At 47.2% G+C, this 9,732-nt stretch overlaps 1 pseudogene; it reads right to left on the bottom strand.

Annotated features, from left to right (window-relative positions):
- Positions 1-5,119: 5,119 nt before the first annotated feature.
- LOC146177023 (uncharacterized) lies at positions 5,120-8,787 on the bottom strand (annotated as a pseudogene).
- Between the last annotated feature and the right edge of the window lie 945 nt (positions 8,788-9,732).

Genomic DNA, 9,732 nt, shown 5'->3' with positions numbered 1-9,732 from the left:
TACTTCTGCTTTATTGATTATGCGAAAGCGTTTGACTGCGTAGATCACAGCAGATTGTGGCAAGGTCTCCAAGAGATGGGAGTCCCAATTAACCTCATCTGTCTCCTCAGGAACCTGTATGAAGGGCAAGAGCCTACAATCAAAACTGGGCATGGTTTTACTGATTGGTTTCCGATTACAAAAGGAGTGAGACAAGGCTGCATACTGTCGCCCTGCCTATTTAACCTTTATGCGGAGTACATCGTGAGGAAGGCCGGTCTGGACAAGTCTTCAGCTGGAGTGAAGATTGTTGGAAAACGTGTCAGCAACCTTATATATGCGGATGATTCCACTTTGATGGCAGAAAGTGAAGTGGAACTCAAGAGGCTTCTGATGCGCGTACAAGAATAAAGTGAGAAGTTTGGGCTTAAACTGAACATTAAAAAGACAAAGATCATGGCGTCTTGCCCTATCAAGTCCTGAAGCATCAAGGGACAAGAAGTGGAAGCTGTGACAGATTTTGTCTTCTTGAGCTCCATGATTACAAACGGAAGGAGACTGCAGCCAGGAAATTAGGAGACGCCTGCTTCTGGGAAAGAGAGCCATGGTTAGCGTAGATCGCCTAGTTAAGAGCAGAGACATTAGTCTGCCAACCAAGATCCGTATAACTCGTGCTATGGTCATTCCAGTTATGATGTTTGGATGCGAGAGTTGGACTGTGAAGAAGGCTGACCGCCGCAGAATTGACGCGTTTGAATAGTGGTACTGGCGGAGACTGTTGAGAGTTCCTTGGAATGCCAGACGATCAAACCAATCGATATTGTCGACCATAAACCCTGAATGCTCATTGGAAGGTCAAAGTCTAAAGTTAAATCTCATCTACTTTGGTCATCTGATGAGGAGAGGAGTCGCTGGAGAAAGATGTGATGTTGGGAAAGGTTGAGGGTCGCCAGAGAAGGGGTAGACAGCAAACGCGATGGTTTGGCATCCTCGAGCCGCTGCAGATGAAGTTATGTGATGTTAGGAATATAGTGTGAGACCGGAAAGCGTGGCGTGACATTGTCCATAGGGGCACGAAGAGTCGGACACAACTGAATGACTGAACTGAACTTTAGCGATGCCACAGAAGAAAGTACCATTTCTTCCTTTTCCGGCAACTTCAAAGAGCTGAACTTAAGGTTGGAGGGAGGGGCTACCAACTTTTCTCACGAGCCATGTTGACAGAAAAACGTACGTAGCAGGTTTAGACAGCGTGCTAGCCTCTCCGCTGTCACTGCCAGAAATGACAGCAGGCTTGATGGAACGCTTTTTTATGCCTTGGCCTTGGTACTCCTGGCGCTTTCGTCGCAGCGGAAATGTTTTGACCTATGACGTAGACGACAGATCACTTGCGGGTCTTCTGAGACTGCGCAGTTGTTTGGGCGCCGAAACAGTTGATCAGGCGGCATGTGCGAAGAGCGAGCCTGTTTTCTCGAAGGAAGATGCAGGCACGGAATGGACCACTCTTTTTCGGTTTGTACAATTTATTGGCCATATCGCATAGTGAGAAAAGAGCGGAATGGTAGTAATTAGGAAAACGGAATGTAAACAGGTATATCATGTAAACTTTAAAGCTATCGCATTTAAAACGCAAGAAGTAGTCACTGGTGGCATGAATATTCCTTAGTATTGCTTCAGCTGTTCTGTAAAATTTTGCGAACTTTTTGGTGTCTTTCCTATCCTCATTGGCTCTGGATATGTAATTGTCGTCTTAGTATCTGCGCAGGCTCTTTGCCTATAATTGTGAATTTCTGCTGTATATATTCTCCTCTTACCTTGGAACTTCTGCTCGGCTGATTCTGCAAAGAAATTAAATGGTCTACACATTTAAGTCCCTTGCATTGGCGAAGGCTGCAGAAAAGAGAACATTTTTAGCGCTTTTAAATATTTTGTAGAGAGTATCATGCTCCGATATTTTTTAATCAAGCCTTTTGCCTGGAAATAGAGGTTACTAATTTTCTTTCTTGTTATCATACACCCCACTGAAAATGCGCATTTGTTCAAGACAGCTCGCCAAGTATAATTCAGGCCTTGAGCAGCCGGGCAATGTTTGTAAAATAAAGTGAAACACATCGTTTAAAGTGAAATCGTTAAATGGCCCACTGTTGTCAACAAGAAAACTGTCGCTCTTCTGCGAAGGCTCTAATACTTAAAAAATAAATAATAAAGCCAGTCTCCCACCGTCCAATTGAACCTCCATCCCTTCAGTCCAAGCCCAGATCTATACCACTGCATCACGCCCCGCGTTTGTTTTCTCTTTACAGTTTAATTTATCAGATTTTACACATAAAGAACATTACTCCACACACACACACACACAGACAATATTATGCGACAAACACAACATGGGTTAAAACCACGCGATTTGGGCTGCGTGATTCATTACAAATCATTCACTTGCAGCAACACTTCCATTCTCGGAAGTCACTCAGGCACTTCGTCTTGTGTCTTGAGAACTTCAATAACACTCGCAACGGCTTCGCGAAAAGACTGCCTTATTTTCTTATTATCAACGTCTGCATGCCTGAAAGCCATTCTGGATCGCCAGATACTGTGCAGCCCCAATACCATAATCATGTCCAGCGGTAGCCCGTCTTCATCCTCAAACGGTAAAAATCGAATTCCGAATGCATGCACGGGTAGGTCTTTTTTAATTGTTGCTGTAGAATATCCCAGAAAAAAAAGGTTTCCAAACAGTCTAAGAAACGTGTTCAATAGTTTCAGGTTTGCGGAATATGGAAACAGTGATTTCCCCAAGGTACAAAAAAAAAAAAACTTTCATTCCAAAATAAATCATCTTCCAGTGTATTGCTATGGAGCTTGAAAAAGAAAGTTTTTGCTCCCCCTGGTACAGCAATATTTTTTACTCGTTTAAGAACTGACTTCCATGGACCTGCACAGTACAACGATCTGTACAATTGGACCGGGATCAAGACATCCCACAAGTCCTTGTAAAGTTTCTTTCGCGTAACAGTTGATAAATATTCAAACGAAAAACGGGCTTGCAATACTCGACATAACAAGTACACTTCTTTAAGGATTCCGAAAATCCTCCCGTGCATGCTCGCCGAACTTACAAAACTTTGTAGCACTCTGTTCAATCTAACCTGACACACAATTCGTAAAAATGGGTCCTTTGTATCACGAAAGAACATAAAACGGTTAACCACTTGGCGCAAATACAAATGCGCCAAACCAACTGCTCCAGAGCGGACGCGATGAAGCAAGCTGGTTCGGCATGTGCGCCCCCAAGTACTTCCCCATACAAATAAGACGAAAACACGGTGAAATCTCCGCACATTCACACGAGAACAATGCAGTACTTGTAACACGTACCATATCTTGGTAATGATGATGATGATGAAAACATTTATTGACATTGCCTTAGATTAAGGGAAGGCTGGTCGGGTCTCTAATGCAGAACACCGTTGGTAAAAGCCGCTGCCCGTGCTCTTTCGACGAGGGCTCGTTGTTCCTCGAGGTCCGAGCTAGACAGAGCCGCCTCCCAGCCTTCCCACGTTGGCTGATTTATTATATCAATACTGGTATTTGTTGACAAGCCCATACCATAAGGTATAAGTTTGCCTTCTGGCCACAGAATTTGCACTGCGCCGAAAATGATTCGGGCTCAATGGCGTGAAGTGTTGCTGGATTATTAAGTGACATATTTTGTAAGCTTCTAAGGTGACACTTCTGATTTACTAAGACCCTTAGCGGGCTTCAGGAATGTCTACCTTTTAAGGCGCAAATGCTGTAATATTTCTGAATATGTTGTTAACAGAGAGCGGGAGCTAAAATCAGCAAGGGAGGACATAGAAGGGTTTCGAGGAAGAAAAGCTCAGGCCGTAGCATGTGCGCGCTAGTTTCCTTCAATTCCCTGGTGACCTGGCACCCATATTAGCTCCTTCTGTGCAGCTGAAGTCCTACATTGACGCAGAATTTTGCATGCTACCGGCGTGATTCTGCCACGGATATAGTTTCTATAAGCTGCCTGGTAATCTGTAACTATGCATTTCGATGCGGAGTGCGTTGCGGCTAGGGCTATCGCCACTTCCTCCATAGCCTGTGTATCCCCGTTACGAACTGAAAGCCCGTCCACGACCTGCATTTGGTGCACCACTGATATTGATAACCCCGCTACCGGACCCGTAGCGTCCACGAAGAAGGCTCCTTTTTTATCTTGAATAAGATTCGTTCATCATCTTGCTTCTCGCCACTCGTCTTACATGATGATGCTCCGGGTGCATGTTTTTTGGGAGCGGAAGCGTAAGGAATTTCTTCTCCCACTCTTGAGGTATATCTTTTCTCCCATCGACTTGTCGTGGAAAGCAAATGCTCAATTTTTCTAAGACCCTACGACCAGTCTTGGTTGTGGCCAGTCGCATTACCTGGCTTGTAAGATGGGCGCTAATCAGTTCATCAGTCGTATTGTGCACCCCCAGTTGTAGCAGACGCTGCATAGATGCTTTCACGGGTAACCTGAGCGCTTTCTTATCAGCAGTTCGAATGATAACATCCAGATGGTTTAGATTGGTTTTCTACCTACGAAGGTACGGGGCCAGGTGCACTATCCTGCAGATGATAAAGACCTGTATTAGCCTAAGGGTATCGTTTTTTTGCCTACCGTTCTTCTTGGTTGCGATCCGAGATCGCATACGAATGACCTGTTCGCACACCGTTCGGAGCTCGGTGATCGCTGCTTCGTTCCCAACCTTGTTGGTAATAAGCGACCCCAAAATCCTCATTGTCTCCACCTCGGGAATACGTCTATCATGGACCGAGATTTCCAGCGGTGCAGTTCCCCCTTCCCGCGCAGGACGAGGAGCTCCGACTTGTCCGGGGAACAGTGCAGTCCGCATCCTTCTGCATACTTTTGAATGGTAGTGGCAGCCTCTTGGAGGGCCTCCTCCATCTGCCCCAAGTTGCCCTCCGTTGTCCATATGGTTATGTCATCCGCGTAGAGGTAGTGGCGGATTCCCTTTATGGCATTAGGTTGTTCTGGCAGGTGCATGAGGGCAACGTTGAAGTGCCCAAAGCCTTGATGTAATTAAATGTACGCTTTCGCAGTTAGTACCATGTAGGGTTTCTAGAATCTTGGAGTGCTTCACGTCGTCGAAAGCTCCCTTAAGATCCAGCGCAAGTATGGCCCTACTGCTGCGCTTGCACGGGGATCGATAACCTCCATCTTCAGCTGTAGTAGCACGTCCTGGGTTGACAAGTGTGCCCTGAGCTCAAACATCGTGTGAGGCATAATTTCATTGTCTTCTATGTACGTCAAAAGCCGCATTTATACCGCCTTCTCCATCAGTTTCCCTGTGCACGACGTAAGCGAAATTGGCCTCAGGTTATTTATTGATGTGCACCTCCTTTCCAGGCTTGATAATAAAGCTGACATCAGCCATCTTCCACGCGTCGGGTAACTGTCCACTTTTCACACACGTTGATGTACTGCGTGAGATGTTGAAGCGCTTGCCGATTGAGATTGACAAGCAATCCCAGCGTCACCTTGTCCTTTCCTTTTTCAGTGCCCCTCCTCATGGCCATAAGCGCCACCTGTATTTCCTCGACATCGAACTCTCGATCCATGTCCTCGATCCAGGTCCGTGTTTTCCATGCCCTCATAATCTCTTATTGGCTCGTTGTCTTTCACTGTACATAGGTTCTTGCGGGTGAGGGCTGCAACCAGCTGCTGGTCCGTACCTGCGAAGCCATGTAGGGCTCTCTTGAGGTTATGTTGCTGATGCCCACGTGACTTGGAAGGCTCTATCAAACATCTAAGAAGACTTCAAGCCACCTTGGTGCTAAGATGTCCTTGCAGCGAGTCGTATTTAGCCAACAGTTGTTTTTGGCCAGGGTCCGTGCATACTCTTCTCCTTCAAATGTTAATTGCGCGATCTTGATCTTCAGCTTGCGGTTATGTTTTTGCTTCTTCCACCCCCGTGTGAGACTTCTTCTGGTCTCCCATAGATATAGTAGGCGGTTGTCAATGGCCGGAACTTCTCCTGAGGTCTGAAGCGCACGTGTAATGTGATCCCTGACTCCCAGCGATGAATCTTCCCACTCCTCCTACTTTTCAATGGGCGCGTTAAGCGTAGAGTCTTCCGTCTTTCGGAACAACGGCGAGTCCGTGAGCCGGGCATGCCCTCTCGGTTTGCGATTCTCAATGCAGTCGAGGCACATTTTGAGAATGCAGTGATGACTCCCCAAGGCTTCCTGCGTGTTGTGCCAATCATAGCTTACAGCTCCCTTAATCAAAGAGAGATCTGGACACGGATCCCTCGAGACACTTTCCAATCCTCGTGGGAGGCGGCGGGTCAGTTAGAATCGTCAATGCTAGGTCCGAAATGGTTGCAGTGACTTTCCTTTTCTTAATATCCTCCTTACTATAACCCCACAAGAAGCTATATGCATTAAAATTCCCCCTATGATGAGAGCTGCACTTTTTGCCAATTGCGCTGCCTTTTGGAAACTTTCATCGAAAGACGTACCCGTGTTCTTCGGTCGACTATATGCTCAACACATACGCAATTCTGCTAGAAGGTACGTTCGGTAATAGCTGAATAAATGTATGTTCCACCTCAGTTACTAAATCCAGCTCGATTGTCACAGCCATCCAATCTTTATGCACCAAAATGCAAGTGGATGAGTTGTTTGATGCGTGCTGTATGGTCTGAGTTTGGCTTCCGTATTCTCACCTGCAGTGCAATAATATCTGATAATTTATTCAATAAAATTATGTATTGCTGCAGCGAATTCCTTTTCGTTCTAAACCCCCTGCAGTTCGACTGTAAATCACCAGCTTAGGAGGGCGGGCCATTTTGAACACTAAAGGAAGTTGCGCTTGGTGCGTCCCCGCCGATGTCGGGAAAATCATCAGCTACAAGCTGCCGATTACCCACCCGGCCAGTTAATTTTGGAACCTTCGCCCACGTACATTCAGCAAGCTCCTGCATTTTTTGATCAATTGTGATTTCAAAGACTTGCAGCTTAAATAGACGCGGTTCAAAGATCCTCTGTAAGACCCGCTCTACCGCTGCTTGAATGCCCCTCTCAACAGCGGCCTGAACGTAGTTTCCTCGAGGCTCGTCTGTATATTCTGCATTATACGAGCTTCCAAACGCAGAAGGTTTGTTCAACAAACATTTCTCGACAACCGCTTCAATCGCGGCTTCTTTCTCTGTGGCACCAGCCCCCTTATCGGTCTCCGGAGCCACAAGGTTACTGTTTCCCTCCTTTTTCTTTTTCGCACTCCCAGGGACAAGAGTTAGTGCCTGCTCTGTAGGAGGGAGAGAAGCATCCTCCTCCACTGCAGATTCGCCAGGAGTTTCTAGCATGTTTTAACCCTCTGCCGATGTCCTCTGTTTCTGACTTTTATGCTTCGCTAGCTCCTGCTTTAATCTGCAATTTTCCTCCTGAAGTTTTTCAACAGCCAACGTGGTAGGCAGGGAAGTTACAACCCGTGCCCAGCTCACCTTGCTGCCCGTGGTTTTCTCCGACTCGCTCCTCCAAGCCTCTTGTCACCTGGACGACCGCTTCCTTCAGGCCCCTGCTTCTTCCGCGGTTGCGGTCCAGGCCCTCAATTTCTCCGGTTGTCTCTGGATTGACGCTGGTTGCTGTAGTGCTCACCGCCAGGCTTCCGCCCGGCTCCGGAACGATTCCTGTATTTCCAGGCGCAGTCTGTGTTGTTTCCACAGACACGGCAGAGATTTTCTCGTGGATTAGGGCAAAAATTCACCCTATGCCCCACTGTTCCACAGCGGGCACAAGCTGGTGTTGTCTCCCGGTAAAGACGGACGGGCACCACCTCCCCCCAGTAGAACACGTTGAACGGGACTGTATGGCCTTCGTAAGTAATCACCGCTGCGTTCGCATCTCCTGATTTCCTCACACCCACCACGGGAGTGCCTGGCAAGTAAACAGCTTGAGCAATATCAGCTTCTGACACTTTCGAAGCCACTTGAATTACTCCACGACACGTATTTTCGGGCATCTAGAGGTAGACATGCACGGCTCGCAATTGGCCGCCGATCCTCAGATTCGCGACCGCTAGGACTTGCTGAATAAGCTCTGCGTCTCGAATTCCAACCGTGATTATGTTTTGATCCCAGGCCGTCCATTTTTCAAGCGCCTGTGAATGGTGTTCGATGCCTGCAGCAGCCTATATAGCTTCTCCTATCTTATTAGTACTCTTGAAATGTGACAAATTGAGCATTCCTCTGGGTTTCATGACAACGACAGAGTCTTCAGTGCTGAATATGGGCACCACCTCTGGTTTCCAACGCTTCGGTTGGAACGGTTTGCTTGGCGCCGAAGTGGAGTTATGGCCGTCAGCAGAGTCTCCAGTGTGCAAGAGTTCCTGCCATTCCGAGCTCGCGCGCCTTGCAGACGCTCGCTCTTGCTCTTTTAATTTCTTTCAAATAGCATATTCAGTGTATTCATCGAAAACTGGCTTCTTCGCAGCCTTTAGCTCCACTACTTGCATGCTTTCCGGGTCGTAGCCCCGTAGAAGACTCATGATTGCCGTGCCTTGTGCCGCATCAGCGGCCCGGCGTCGTCGCCATGCCTTAGGCTTAGTAGCTGCGCCAACGTGGTCGACTGACAAAGTCCCGTGCAATCGCCAAAAGGAGGCCAACGTGGATAAAAATGGTATCTACGAGTGCCTGGTAACCTGCCAGACAAATTTCAACTAGAGTTGAGCGGTGCAAATCGATGGTTTCGCGATGGTTTAGATGGTAGAACATCCGTATCGCGTAGCCGACGTGAAGCGCGTCCACTCTGCGTGACGGCTCGCAGCGCCCCTGAAGGAAGAAAACAAGAAATAAATTATAAATCGTAGCACGTGCAAGCGTAGACCAACCGAATCCTTTTTGTCTGTCAGCCTTCTCACACGCCTCCAAAACCTGCTGGTTCCAATATGACTCACTGTATCGGTAGTTTTCAAATAGCGCTCCTAAATACTTTACTGGGGACGTTACCCAAGGTATGTTCACGAAATTCGCAGGGGTTGTGTGTCACTCTCCATGCCAGATGCCCAGACACTTATTCCAGCTCACAGCAATACCACTCACAGAACAAATGTCCTTCACCAATTTCACAACACTGCGAATTCTTTCGTAGTCGGTACAGAAGACGACAATGTCATCGGCATACCCGAGTATGCAGACCTCTGCAGCATGCTAACGAAAACCTCGGATGCTGGTCTCGATAATGCTCAGACAAATTGGTTCATTATACAAGCAGAAAAGCAATGGCCACAGAGGCAGCCTTGTCGTACAGAGCGTTGCACTTGGATGAGCTCACCAACCGTCTTATTTACTACCATGCGCGCCGTGCACCCTCTGTACGCCATTGCGACTCCTTTGCAAATAACTGAGTCCACATTTGTATGCTCTAAACTTGATAACAAGACATCATGCGGCACCTTGTAAAGGCTTTGTCTAGGTCAAATTGGAGCATGGCAACGCTCTCATGCAAGGCGTCGCAATACTCCAGCACCGACCGTGCCTTGTAGATATTACTATATAAGGTTCGGCCTTTAATGCCGCAGGTCTGACGCGGTCCTAATGATTCTTCTATTACAGTTTGAAGCCTTTTAGCTAGAATTTTCATTAAGATCTCATAATCTGTGTTTGTCAGGGATATTGGTCGGTAAGCGGTAACTTGTTGAAGCTTGGCTTCGTCAACCTTTTTTGGTATTAAAATTGTATGTGCTGT

The sequence above is a fragment of the Amblyomma maculatum genome, chromosome 10 (assembly GCF_055883805.1).
Source record: "Amblyomma maculatum isolate TAMU_Amacu chromosome 10, ASM5588380v1, whole genome shotgun sequence".
Taxonomy (NCBI): Eukaryota; Metazoa; Arthropoda; class Arachnida; order Ixodida; family Ixodidae; genus Amblyomma; species Amblyomma maculatum.
This window is presented reverse-complemented; position numbering and strand designations above follow the sequence as displayed.